Below are 15307 nucleotides of genomic sequence, written 5' to 3' on the forward strand. Positions count from 1 at the left end.
AGATGTTCTGTCGCAACTCATTGATTAAAAAAGACAAATGGTAAGAGGCCCACAATGGAGCAGGCAGCAGACCAGACTGCAACGAGGATAGGGAAGGCAGCAATGCCCTCGAGTACTGCAGCATGAGGAATGCTATTAGCGGGAAACCTACTTTCAGAGACTTGCTGGTGAATGTTAAACAATCACTGCTGAATTGGCTCAACTGTGTGGTGACCAGAGCCCTAGCTAATAAATTACATGTGTATAAAATGCTCCAATATGTAGCAGTTCTTCAGCAGCCAGTGAGAGCTGAGGTTCACACAGCAGCCTCGACTGACACTTTAAATCCTCCTTGTTTCCTATCCAGTTTTATCCTCTCAGTAAGAACAATGCATTCATTTAGTGCCTCTTTGGTTTGATGATGTGCCAAGTCAGTAACAAGTTCACATCAAGCAAGAGGAAGGGGGGAAAAAATCAAGATAGGTGGCGAAAGTTGGGTTTTACAGAATCCCATGCCCTAATTTGACGTAGCACTAATGAGGGTGTGGGGGAGGTTCAGACGAATGTCAGTGGTACTGTGAGGCTATACTTGCCGGAAAATGATAAACAGGGTGGGACTTTTTTCTCTTGAGAAAAGAAGGATAAAGGGTCTTTACATTTCCAAACATTTTGACAGTGTGGGTGCAGAGATAGAAAATAACTGGGCCATCAATGTAAGGACATATATAAAGAAATGGGAATTGGAAAACATTTCCTTACAAAAGAAGGTATCACAAAATGCTGGAGTAACTCAGCGGGTCAGGCAGCATCTCAGGAGAGAAGGAATGGGTGACGTTTCGAGTCGAGACCCTTCTTCAGACTGATGTCAGGGGAGGGGGCGGGACAAAGAAAGGATGTAGTTGGAGACAGGAAGACAGTGGGAGAACTGGGAAGGGGGAGTGGAAAGAGAGGGACAGAAGAGCTATCTGAAGTTAGATAAATCAATGTTCATACCGCTGGGGTGTAAGCTGCCCAAGCGAAATATGAGATGCTGTTCCACCAATTTGTGGTGGGCCTCACTATGATAATGGAGGAGGCCTATGACAGAAAGGTCAGACTGGGAGTGGGAGGGGGAGTTGAAGTGCTGAGCCACCGGGAGATCAGGTTGGTTAAGGCAGACTGAGCGAAGGTGTTGAGCAAAATGATCGCCGAACCTGCGTTTGGTCTCGCCGATGTAGAGAAGTTGACATCTGGAACAGCGGATACAATAGACGAGGTTGGAGGAAGTGCAGGTGAACCTCTGTCTCACCTGGAAAGACTGTTTGGGTCCTTGGATGGAGTCGAGGGGAGAGGTAAAGGGACAGGCGTTACATCTCCTGCAATTGCAGAGGAAAGTACCTGGGGAGGGGGTGGTTTGGGTGGGAAGGGACGAGTGAACCAGGGAGTTACGGAGGAAACGGTCTCTGCGGAAAGCAGAAAGGGGAGGAATTGGGAATATGTGGCCAGTAGTGGGATCCCGTTGGAGGTGACAGAAATGTTGGAGGATAATTTGTTGTATACGCTGGCTGATGGGGTGGAAGGTGAGGACAAGGCGGACTCTATCCTTGTTACAAATGGGGAGAGGGGAAGCAAGAGCGGACCTGTGGGATATAGAGGAAGCCCTAGAGAGAGCCTCATCTATAATGGAAGAGGGGAAGCCCCGTTTCCTAAAGAATGAGGATATCTCTGATGCCCTAGTGGGCGCAGATGCGGCGTAGACGGAGGAATTGGTAGTAAGGGATAGACTTTTTACAGGAGACAGGGTGGGAAGAAGTGTAGTCAAGATAGCTGTGGGAGTCAGTAGGTTTGTAGTAGATGTCGGTCACTAGTCTGTCTCCCGTGATGGATATGGTGAGATCCTTACAAAAGAATGGTTTGAATGTGGAATGCATTACTACTGAAAGTTTGTAATGAATAGTTTAGATGCGCTTAATAGGAAGCTGGCCAAACAAATGAGAGAAAAGCAAACGGAACGTCATGTTCCTTGGTTTTAGGTGATGGAGGCCTGGAAGAAGCTGAAGTGGAACATAGACATCAACATGGACTGTTTGGCTGTATCTGTGCTGCACATCCATGTGATTCATCTCAAAGGTCAAGTGCACTTTGCCTACCATGGTGTCGGTCGACTGTCAGCACATCATGCCAGGGTTAAAATAACAGCCTTCTCATTTATGTAAGTGTTGGCATCCAATCTCTGCAAGGCCATGCATGAGGTCTTTGATTGCAATGTTTCATGTTTCAAGTAGTTGACTGCTTTATCCACAGAAGAATACGTTGCATTAGCTTGAAACATCATCCCCTGGTGAGGTAAGTTCTCCACAGCTTTAGTCATTGTAGTACAAAGACTAGTCCGCATATGCCACACTCCTCAGGCTCCTCACTCCTCATTGACTCACCTTTTCATTCACCGGCTATGGGAGGGTCTTTCATGCATCCCATCCTTGCCATCACAACACATTCTACTTACTCCCAGTCCATAATCTCATGCAGACATGGGATCCCTGCTGTATTTCTACACTAAAAGTCTATTTTTTCCATCCAGGTGGCCGATTCTATTCTATTGCTGCTACCCTCAAAGATTTTTGTCTTTGCATGTAACATTCAGTACCCACTGATGGTGGAAGCTTCAGCCAGAATAGTATTTTCTGGGTTATTTCCCCTGACTTAGTAATACTTAGATGTCTTTCTACTGTAAGTGAAAACCACACATCTGCAAATGTTGGAAATTTTAAATAAAATCAAAATGCTGGAAATACTCAGCAGGTCAAGAAGAATCTGTGAAGAGAAAAACAGATCTGCGAACCATTAACTCTGAGGGTGTTTGTTTTGCTGAGAGCTTCTAGCAAGGCAGGCACCCTCAGAGTTAATGTTTAGTTAATGTTTAGCCCTGGTGTATAGAATTGGCATTGATTTTAAGCAGAATTTGTTATGCAAACATCCTGCATTTTGCTGGAGAAATATTTCATTGTTTATCAGGTAACTCTGCCACAGTTACAGGCTTTACACAGACTCTGCAGCGCATAGATAGGATCTTCACCCAAACAAGTCCATGTTGGTATTCATGCATTTCCTTTCCTTAACTTTTTAACTGTTCTCTTCTCCCCCGTGTGCTTATTAATTACTTGTCTATTCAGCAAATTATTAGCAGCAAGTTCCACAACTCATCACTCTTTAGGCGAATAAAGTTCTTCATTGATTTTTGAGGATCGCTGTTCGTTTAAGCCCTCCTTTCCCTTTTTTTCTACATGGAAACACTGAGTATGATCACTCTATCAAGATCTTTTTATAGTTTTAATGAGCTCAGTTTTCCTATCAAATGAAGCAAAACTCTTGTGATAGATGTAACCTCACAATTTTGGGCCCATCCCAATAATATTTGTTGCGATTTCTTTACTCAAATATCTGCATTTCCTTTCAATAATATGACAACCACAATTATACATACATGCCAAGTTTGATACAATATTTCCTTTTATAGGAAGATTTTGTTCCATTCACACATGTGGCAGCTCCTTGCAGTTAATCCCACGAGACACACAAAAAGAGATGCCAAGGATTTTCTTTTGGACAGGGGATTCTGGCTGTTAGGCCAGCCACCATCACCTTAATTCTATATCAGATATTATAACAAAGCAAGAAAGCACTTCCAAGCAGAAAATGTCACCAAATTACATTTAGTTCAGTTTAGTTTATTGTCACGTGTGTGTATTGTCACAGTAAAAAAACGTTTTGCTGCGTGCTAACCAGTCAGCAGAAAGACAATACATGAAGGTTGTATTAGGATACATGGCTAGTTTCTGTGACAATTCAGTAACTGTGCAAATTGTATAAAACCTACAGATCATTCATCCTAATATGGGGCAAACGCAGGCAGGAGGGACTAGTACAGATGGGACAAGTACAGATGGGACATGTTGATCAGTGTGGCCAAGTTGGTCCGCAGGGCCTGTTTCGACGCTGTATGTCTCTGTGACACTATTTGCTTATGTAAGTGCGAGTTTACACCAGACACCCATCACGCAAGTCCGAGTGTGCTTTTATTTTAGAGCTCTGATTATCACCTGATCTACAACTTTGAACATCCTTGCGATGACCCCGCTTTCTAAATCATAATTTGAAAATGTTCTATTATCCCTCTTTTCATGAGAAGAGAGCAACAAGCTGTGTATCCATTGCTTTTATATCATTTTGATCATGCAAATCCAGAACTGCATATTACTCCAAGGCTCAATGCCAATAGACAATAGACAATAGGTGCAGGAGGAGGCCATTCGGCCCTTCGAGCCTGTACGCACCGCCATTCAATGTGATCATGGCTGATCATTCTCAATCAGTACCCCGTTCCTGCCTTCTCCCCATACCCCCTGACTCCGCTATCCTTAAGAGCTCTATCTAGCTCTCTCTAAATGCCAATTTAGAGAGAGCAGAAGATTATTTGTTTTTAATTGGTAAGTTATTTGGTCACTATAAATTGTCCCCCAATATATACTGTGGCGTCGGGATGAGGCCGGTGCCGGCAGCAAGAAAATCCAGAACCACATGGGGGCGCTGTCCCTCATCGACATGGGACACGGGCAATGCTGCTGGCAATCTCAGGCTGGTCCTGTTAGCTCAGTCCTGGGCTGGGAGGATGAGGTGTGGTGATCTCAGACTTCTCCCCGCGGTTCACCCTCGCCTCGAGAGGAGGAGCTGGCAGTCTCAGGCTTGTCCTGGCGTCTCAGTTTTGGGCTTCAAGTGGCAGCTTTGGCGGTCTTCGGATTTCCCTGATGGCTCATTCCATGGCTCTGTGTGTGGGCGCAGTCCCTCTCTATCAATGTGATCATGGCTGAACATGCACTGACACCTCAGGCTTGCCCCAGCCACACCACCTTAGCCTCAGTAGAGGCACTGGCTGCCCAGGGCTTCTTCCCAGCAGCCCAGTCTTAACCACACAGAGGTCTGGTGGTCTTGGTTTTGTCCCAGTGGCTGTCTTCTTTGAACCAGTGACAGGGGAACACAGCTGAGAGGCCTCGGCTGTTACACTATTACAATACATAAGTAGAAAAATTTGGGGAGGGTGGGGGAGTTCATGGGAACGTTGGAAGAATATGATGGGATACTTCGGGATTAGTGTAAATGAGAGCCTGTTGGTCGGTGCAGCCTCTAAGCTGTAGGATCTCTTTCCATGCTCTATGATTGGATGGACTTTTGTTGTAGAAACAAGGAACTGCAGATGCTGGTTTACATAAACGGACAAAAAAGTGCTGGAGTAACTCAGCAGCTTCTGAAGAAGGGTCTTGACCTGAAACGTCATCAATCCATGTTCTCCAGAGATGCTGTCTTTCCTGCTGATTAACTCCAGCACTATATGGACTTTTTTTGTTTGGAAGCATAGGAGATTTATTCCCTTGCCTTAAACAGAACAATCAAAGAATAGAAGAGAATTTATGACACTAGAGGACAAATGGTCGATTCAATTTATGCTGGTCAAAAAATAACCACCAACCCAAACCCATATTCCAGTACTAGGTCTGAACCGTGCAGGTCATGGCCCTTCAAGTACACATCAGTAATGATTAAATGCCCTGAGGGTTTCTATCTCGATCAGCCTCTCGGGCCATTACACACAATGTCCAATGTTCCTTGGGTTTTGCCTCCTCAGCTGAAGCGAATAGGATCATCTGATTTACTCTGTCGGGGCTTCCCATCATTTTACAGACATTAGGTATGTCTCGTCTCTTAGCCTTCATTGAAAACATTAGTATTTGCGGTCTTTCATAATTCATATTTTCCAGTTTGGGCAACGTCTTTATAAATTACTGTTGCAGTCATTTCTCTTCTATAATGTGGCAACTCAGAACTGTATGCAGTGCTCAACCTGTGTCTAATTCATGTCAGGGGCAGTTCCAACAAGACCTTCCTGCCCTTAAATTCTACTGCTCAGCTAATAATAGAAAGCATACCTTTTAGGATGCGTTCTAAAATCTCTCTGTTCCCCTAATCCCCTCAATATCCTCCCATCTACTGTATATTCCCATACCTCGTTAAATGCACGATCTCACACTTTGGCAGATTGAATTTCTGTTGCCGCTCTTCTGTGCAATTGACCAGACACATCTTCCTGTGGTCTACAGCTTTTCTCTTCATAACAGCAGGATAACCTCTTAGTTTAGCGTGGAAACAGTCCCCATTCACTAGCACTATCTTGCAAACTACAATCTTTTCCGAGCCAATTAACCTACGTCTTTGGAGTGTGTGAGAAAACCGAAGATCTCGAAGAAAACCCACGCAGGTCATGGGGAGAACGTACAAACTCCGTAGTCGGGATCGAACCCAGGTGTCGAATCTGTAAGGCGGCTACTCTACCGCTGTGCCACAGTGACCGCCCAATATCACGGTGACACAGCTGTAGAGTTGCTGCGCGGGTAATGAAAGTCAGCACCTCCAACATCTCTTTTTTTTTAAACAGCCTGGGATACAGTTCATCTTGTTCTGACATGTTATCCATCTTAAAAGATGCTAAATCTCTTAATGCGTCTTACCTCTTACTTTTTCTCCAGAGATGCTGCCTGACCCGCTGAGCACTTTGTGTCTGTCTTCGGTATAAACCAGCCAGCATCTGCAGTTCCTTCCTCCATAATCCATGGCCTGAGTTAGTTCCTGCCGACAATAATCACTTGACGGCTTCTACTCTTGCTGCAGTTCATCCCACTCCTGGGTCTCCTCCACCCGTTACAATGCTCAGGCACCACTTTGGGGATTTTGTGACCAGGTGCCATCGCTGAGCAGTGATTTCCTTCCACTCGCACATACCAGGAGGGGTCACTAGGTGGCGATCAGACAGTGTCTCTCCTGGTTATCGCATTTGCCCATGGACCCTGAAGATTCAAGGTTGGAATTCTCTGCAAAGAACTTGCTCACTGAGATGTGTAGTTCTCCCTCTTTTTATGCTTTATGCAATGTTCCAGCACATGCTGTGAATACTGAATGCATTTGGTATAAAGGCTGCTTAACCATTAAACCTAAGTATCCTGGTCCAGAATTCAAAATGTTTAGCCTTCCAAATTCAGATTATGAGAGTGTAGTCACAGAAAGGAACAGCAGAAAACAGGCGCTTTGGTGCATCAAATCCGTGCCAACTATCAAATGACTATCTGTACTAATCCTGCATTCATTTCATTTCAGGGTTTCAAGGTCAGTTTATTGTCACATGTACCAATTAAGCTACCGTTAAATTCGAATTACCATACAGCCATACTGAAAAAAAGCAATAAGATACACAACTACATAAAAGTTGACATAAACATCCACCACAGCGGATTCCCCCCGTTCCAAACTGTGATGGAAGGCAATAAAGTCTAACCTTCTTCTTTTATTCTCCCACGGTCGGGGAAGTCGAACCATCCGCTGTCGGGGCGATCAAATTTCCCGCAGCCGGCGGTCGAAGCTTCTGCGTCGGGGAGATCGAAGCTCCTGTGGCTTAGAGTTCCCGAAGTCGGTCTCTGACTATAGACCGCGAGCTCCGTGATGCTAAATTCCCACAGACTCCCGCGGTGGAGCTCAGAGGTCGATCCATGGCATAGGGATCGTGAGCTCCATGATGTTAAAATCCACAGTGGAGCTCTCGAAATCGGTCTCCAGCAAAGGCGGACACTTCTCGATGTTAGGCCGCTGTGCGGATGGAGATAAGATACAGGAAAAAAATCGCATCTCTGTGAGGTAAGAGATTAGAAAAAGTTTCCCTCAACTCCCTCCCCACCCCCACATAAAACAAGTTAAAGAATACTAAAAACATATATTTAACACATACAAACAAACAACCAAAGAAGGACGGAACAGACAGACTGTTGGCGAAGCAGCCATTGCTGGCAACACCCGGTGGATTTTGTTTATTCTCTCCACATTCTCACCAACACCCACCCCCCACCCCCCATTAATCAATTCAGCCCATGTCTCTGGGATGTGGGACGAAATTGGAGCACCTAGAAGAAACCCATGCGACCACAGGGAGAATGTGCAAACTCCTCACAGACAGCGGCAAAGGTCTGGATCGAAATCATGGTTTGGCACGATGAGACAACGGTTAAACTGGCTGTGCCAGTAGGCCACTATCATCCAGAATCCTCTGATAGGATTCGTGTATCTCACTGCTACCAAACCTATGCTCATTACTTAGGTGTAGGTGGGATGTGATGTATCTGCAGGCTCTTTCACAGCAAACTCTTTGCAGTTCTGCTTTGAGGCCCCTGACCCTCTTTAGTGGCTTGTCAGGCCTATTCCAGGTCATTGCTGAGGCATCAGTCGAATGGGAATCTCAGCAGATAATTGCTGCAACAAACACTCCTTGGCCATTTTAGTGAACTTTAGGCTTTAGAGATACAGTGTGGAAACCGGCCATTCGGACCACCAAGTCCGTGCCGACCAACAATCACCTCATACACTTGCACTATCCTATGCACTAGGGACAATTGTACAATTTACAGAAGCCAATTAACCTACAAACATGTAAGTCTTTGGAGTGTGGGAGGAACCCGGAGCACCCGGAGAGAACCCACACCGTCACAGGGAGAACGTACAAACTCCGTACAGACCGCACCCGTGGTCAGGTGCTGAATCACCCGTGGTCAGGTGAAGGGAATCAAGGGATATGGGGAAAAAGCAGGAACGGGGTACTGATTTTGGATGATCACCCATAATCATATCGAATGGTGGTGCTGGCTCGAAGGGCGCTGTTAGGCAGCAACTCGACTGCTGTGCCACTCTGCCACCCCATTCTGTGGAGCATGGGATGTGTTTGAACTGTCTGCAGTCAGGTCTGAGAATGACCAGTCAACAGAGTGCACCTTTAAACAATGAGTAAAGTCAAGTGCTCCAAGCTCTCCTGAGACTCGTCCTAGCATGGACCTCTGAACTCCAACTTATGTCAGTCTCAGTGGAAATGTTTGTAGCAGGATGATGCCACTAAAACTCGTCTGAGGATGGTGCGTTCACCTATGCAACAAGACCTCAGTACTGCTTCAGCCTCAATCGGTGAACTGCTGAGATCCAACCTCCAGAACTGAAACAGAACTTTGAATCGAAGCAAGGCTGGGGTCAGAGCTTTTGTCAGAGTTTAGAGGAGATCAAATAGCTCTGATATTTCCAGACATTCTTACAATTAAAATAGAACAACAATAATGAAACAAATTAAAAAACATTGAGAAATAATTGGTACCTATAAAATACAAATAATTGAAAAACCATTCTTCTCCTAATCTCTAAATTGAGAATCCATTCAGATGAAGATCTAAAGAGTCTGAAGAAACTTCTCGACCCGAAACATCACCTCTTCCTTTTCTCCAGAGATGCTGCCTGGCCCGCTGAGTTACTCCAACATTTTGTGTCTATCTTCTGTATAAACCAACACCTGCAGTTCCTTCCTAAACAAGATGCTAGGTCAGGTCTCCAAGTGATGTGTAGTTGGGTGATGAAAGAACTGACCCACATGTCACTTAGCACACCCACAAATTGCAGTGGAACCGTGTGTAAAGGGGCCACGCTTACCCACACCGCACAATTTGGCTCTTTTTAGGAATAAACTCTTGGCAACATACTGAGATTGAAAAGCAAGGCTTGTTGCCTAGGATGCGGTGGCTATTGATTCTGGAAGGCCTCGAGCGAGCCAGAGATACCCAGGCAAGGAGGACAGGCAGTTGGCTTGGACAGACCTGTTGTCTGTGCAGGATCAGGGTCACCCTGGCCAGACCTAGGAGCAGAGCAGTGGGAAGGATCCCCAATAGCCTGGCCCCATGGTTACTGACGGATGGGGTATCGGAGAGTCCAGACCGGGGTTCCCGGAATCACCGGAGGAGATGGACTAAGCAAAGCTTTACGTCACACTGACACACAAATAAAGAGATATTGTTGAAGTATCAAGTTTGCATGAAGAGATGGGCTGGCAGGTCACTTTCCCATCTCCAGTGCCCCAACTATTGACACAAAATGCTGGAGTAACTCAGCGGGACAGCCAGCATCTTTGTAGAGAAGGAATGGGTGACATTTTGGGTCGAGACCCTTCTTCAGACCCGACCCAAAACATCACCCATTCCTTCTCACCTGAGATGCTGCCTGTCCCGCCGAATTACTCCAGCATTTTGTGTCTATCTTCGGTGTAAACCAGCATCTGCAGTTCCTTCCTGCACACCAACTATTGACTTTGTGTCAGGGAGATCCGTGCTTCTCGGAGGCTGCGGGAGCGGCTGCGACGCGACGCGCCTTGGGCTTGGCCCGCTATGGACCGTCCGGTGCGGCCTGCAACCACAACAACCTGACTGCGGGCGAGGACAGCAGGAGAAGGGAAAGACATTGTGGCCTTCCATCACAGTGAGGAGAGAGAGGACTGGAGGAGACTCACTGTGATGGATGTTTCTTTGATGGATGTTTCTTTTTTGTGTGTTTTTGGGGTTGGGTGGTTTGAGTGCCTATTTAATGCTTTTATTGTTGGACTGAGTTTTTGGGGGTTTTGGGGTTGTGTGATTTGAATGCCTATTTAATGCTTTTATTGTTGGACTGTGTTTTGGGGGGTTTTTGGGGTTGGGTAATTTGGGTGCCTGTTTAGTGCTTTTATTGTTGGACTGTGGGTGATTGAATTAACATTTTGTTCAAGATGGCCGCGCCGTTGTGTTTGGCTGCCTGCCACTGTATGTTTCTTTTTTTTTTCCTAGTCAGATGTGCAGCACTTTGGTCAACGTGGGTTGTTTTTAAATGTGCTATACAAATAAATTGACTTGACTTGACTTGACTTCTCTATCTGGCCACACGGTGGAGCTCTGCCACAGAAGGACACTTGATTCTGAGCAAGGAGAGAGTCTGCTGCAGGCCTGTGGTTTGAGTGATGGAGGCACAGAAGCCAGACCAGCTCTTTCCCTGCCTGGCTGCAAACACCTTAGGGAATTTTACCACTGGAAAAATATCCAACAAATATTTGTAATAAATGGATCTCTCTTTAAAATGGTCCCTGATGGGAAGACTCTCCCACATTGTAATACGAATACTGTTGGAAAATCTATTCCACCCCCCCCCCACCAACAGAAATGTATCATCATTGGCAGAGACGCTGCCTCACACCCCCAGAGACTCAAGTTCAATCCTGCTGTCCTTTGTGCTGTCTGAGTGAAGTTTGCACGTCCTCCCTGTGACACATTGAGTATCCTCCGAGCGCTCTGGTTCCCTCACACATCCTAAAGACATGCAGACAGGTAGGTTAATTGGGCATATGCACAAAAAAGCTGGAATAACTCAGTGGTTTGGACAGCATCTCTGGAGAAAAGGAATAGGTGACGTTTCGGGTCGGGACCATTCTTCAGACTGAGCCTCTGTAGGTTGCCCCTGGAGTGTGGGTGATTTTTGTAAAACATCTTCACTGTCTGTGATATCACTTACTTTAGTTTAATTTGCAAATGTAATAATCATGCTTTGCACATTCTCATCTCATTTGTCGATATAAACATATATCATTGATACATGTTTTCTTAATGACAGGGCAGTCCGCAGGGCTGAGTGCTCAGCTGCTGGCCCCACCATGGACTGCATGGGTTTCCTTGCCAAGTGAATCGACACGGCCCTGGTACAGAGCCAAGTGAGAGGTGCAGGGGAGCAGATTCGGCATCAGGAACTGAGGAAATCTGTTTCTCTGTGTCCTGATGGAAATTTAGCAGGAACTAATGAGTAATTTTTGTTTGTTTCCACCAGTTCTGAGACTGGCGACAGTGGGCAGACAGTGGCGACAAGGGGAGAGGGGTTGGATCACCTGGCACCGCACAGGCCACAATGGCACTGAAAGGGCACGAGACCCTCGCCTCTCAGGTTAAATCAAGCACAGCCCTGCAGCAATAGTATTCCAGTCACTTTGTTTCCTTCTTGCATCTTCACTGTGTTGGAGTCTGAAGAGAATAAATTGGGTTGGATTTCGGTTTCCGAATATTGACACTTTAACTTCCCCGTGCCCAAAGCCTACCTGATTCTTGGGTTAAATGCTCTTCCTCTATGGCAGAGCAAACCGATGGTGCTGGTGGGACATGGAACCAAACGGATTGAAGATTGTTTCTGAAAGTGAAAATGACCAAGTACAGCTTCACAGAGACCCTCTGCTGTCAGCTTAGGGTCTGAGGCTTCAAACGAGCGTCAGAAGAATTTCTCAATCTGCACGTCGAGATAGAAGGATCAATCATTTCACTCAGGCTCCCTATTGTCCTCTAATGACACGGAGCTGATGGTCTGACAGAAATTGATCATATGCGATAAGAGCAGAATTAAGCCATTCGGCCCATCAAGTCTACTCCGCCATTCAATCATGGTTGACCTATCTCTCCCTCTTAACCCCATTCTCCTGCCTTCTCCCCATTACCCCTGACACCCGCACTACTGGTCTCCTTGACCACAAGATTCTTGATCACATTCTCCTTGACCGCATAAACCTGGAAAGATAGTGATGAGGACGTTCAGATCCTTCACTTGGATCAACCAGTTCCCTCAACTAACTCTCCTCCGCCTGGTGGAACTAGCTCTCACAGGTAACAATTTCTCTCTTGATTCCTCCCACTTTCTACAAGTCAAAAGTGTATCCATGGGGCTCACATGGGCCTGCCTCTTCGTGGCTACAAGGAATAGTCTTTGTTCCAAACCTACACTGGCACCATTCATCAACTCGTTCTCTGCTGCAGTGACAACTGCATTGGGGCTCCTGGTGCACCCATGTCAGTTTATCAACTTCACCACCAACACTCACGCGGCCCTCAAATTCCCTGGGACTATTTCAGATTTATTTCTCCTTGATCTCTCTGTCTCCATCTTAGGGAACAAACTGTTCACTGACATTCATTACAAACCAGCAGACTCCCACAATTATCTTGACTACACCTCCTCCCACCCAGTCTCTTATCCTTTACCATCACTTCCCTCAGTTTCCCCACCTCCATTGCATCTGCTCACAAGATGAGGCTTTCCACTCCAGGACATCTGAAATGTCTTCCTTTTTTAGAACCCCACCCAAAACATTGTGGTTGACTCACCTGTATATATTCTGCATTTCTGCTCTGCTCTACCTCTCACCCGACTGTACTGACAAGTCATACCAAAGACCTAAGATCCAAGTCATAAGTTCATACCTTTCTCTCCCCAGTCTTTGCATGCAGCGCATCGTTCTTTGACAGTTCCGCCAGCTACAATGTGATCCCACCACAAGTCACATCTTCCACTCCTCACCCCTTTCTGTTTTCCAAAGGGACCACTCACCATGACTCCCTCGTTCTCTCATTCCTCCCCATCCATATGCCCTCTCCCCAGGCACTTTCCCCCACAGAATGTAGGAGGTGTAACACCTGTCCCCACACTTCCTCCCTTAGCATCTAGGGACCTAGACCTTAACTTCCAGGTAAGACAGAGATTCACTTGATCTCATCTGCTGCATTTGGTGCTCTCAATGAGGCTCCTTCTACATTGGTGAGGCTAAATACAGACAAGGCAATCCCTTTTACTGAGCACCTGCATGCACTCTGTCCATTGTGACTGTTTGGATCTCCTGATCGCCAGCCATTTAAATTCTCCTTGCCATTCCCTACACCAACCTGTCTGTCCTCAGCTTTTATCACAGCCAGAGTGAGGCCAAACGCAAAATAGAGGAACAGCACCTCACATTCCGATTCTACAATTCGATAGCATGAACATGGAATTCTCTAATTTCCGGTAACTTCCGCCCCCTCTATACTCTTCTCTCGCCACCTATCTGCCCTAATTCTCTCTCACTCTGCCTTCTTCCCACCTTACCCCACAGCCCCCAATCACCCTGTCCCATTCCCCAACACCCCAAACACTCTCCGCGCTAGATCTCTTCCGTGCCATCTTTATCAGTTACATACTTCACCCTCCTTTCTCATCACACTACCTTATCAGCAACTTTCAGTTCCCCACTTATCACGTCCCAGCCTCTGTCACTATCCATACCCTTCCCTCATCTTTACACTTTAGAGATACAGTGTGGAAACGGGCCCACTGAGTCTACACCGACCAGCAATCACCCCGTACACTTGCACTATCCTACACACTAGGGACAATTTACAATGTTACCAAAACCAATTAACCTACAAATCTGTACGTCCTCAGAGTGTGGGAGAAAACTGGAGCAGCTGGAGAAAACCCATGTGGTCACAGGGAGAATGTACAAACTCCGTACAGACAGCACCCGTAGTCAGGATCGAACTTGGGTCTCTAGCGCTGTAAGGCAGCAACTCTACCAATTTACCAATGAACCTCTCCTCACCTGTATCCATTTATTGCTGGAGACACAAGAGACTTGAGCAAAAAAAATCTGCCAAAGGAACTCAACGGGTCAGACAACAACTGGAGAGAAAAGGACAGATGACATTTCAGGTTGGGACCCTTCATCAGTCTCAAGAGAGATCCCAAGCTCAAATGCTGTCTTTCCATGTTCCTTCACAGAGGCTGTCTGGCTGGCAGAGTCCTCCAGCAGTTTGTTTTTGTTCCTCTCTATTTCTTGCTAACTCTTACCCCACCCCACCCCACCCCCGCCTCTTTATACTGGGTACATTCCGTCTATGCTTTCAGTCTCAGTGTAATGTCTGAATCCACTGAGACATTACACTTTTCCTTCCACAGATGCTACCTGACCCGTTGAGTTCCTCTATGCCCTCCTTGTTTTAATACCGATTCCACATTCTGTAGTCTCCTGTGTCTTCGTATTGCCATTAGCATTTCATCCTCCGGGATCTCTATATTTCTCAAAATCTGGCCCCTTCCTCCCCTCGAGTTCAATCTCTCCACTGCTGATACACAAGCCCCAAGCTCAGGAGTTCCCTCCTTAAATCTCCTTAAACCCAGCTCTTTTCCTCTGCCTTTCATCAACTGCCCAAATATCTCTGTGTGTATTTGTATGTCTATATTTATGAGACTTAGAGTCTGCATGTTTGTATAAATGACCACTAGACTGTGGGTTTGTGTACTGTGGGTTGAACAGGTTGGGTCTTTATTCTTTGGAGCGTAGAAGGTTGAGGGGGGACTTGATAGAGGTTTTTAAAATTATGAGAGGGACGGACAGAGTTGACGTGGGTAGGCTTTTCCCTTTGAGAGTGGGGAAGATTCCAACAAGGGGACATAGCTTCAGAATTGAGGGACAAAGGTTTAGGGGTAACATGAGGGGGAACTTCTTTACTCAGAGGGTTGTGGCTGTATGGAATGGGCTTCCGGTGGAAGTGGTGGAGGCTGGCTCAATTTTATTATTTAAGAGTAAATTGGATAGGTATATGGATAGGAGGGGATTGGAGGGTTATGGTCTGAG

The sequence above is a fragment of the Rhinoraja longicauda genome, chromosome 10 (assembly GCF_053455715.1).
Source record: "Rhinoraja longicauda isolate Sanriku21f chromosome 10, sRhiLon1.1, whole genome shotgun sequence".
Lineage (NCBI taxonomy): Eukaryota > Metazoa > Chordata > Chondrichthyes > Rajiformes > Arhynchobatidae > Rhinoraja > Rhinoraja longicauda.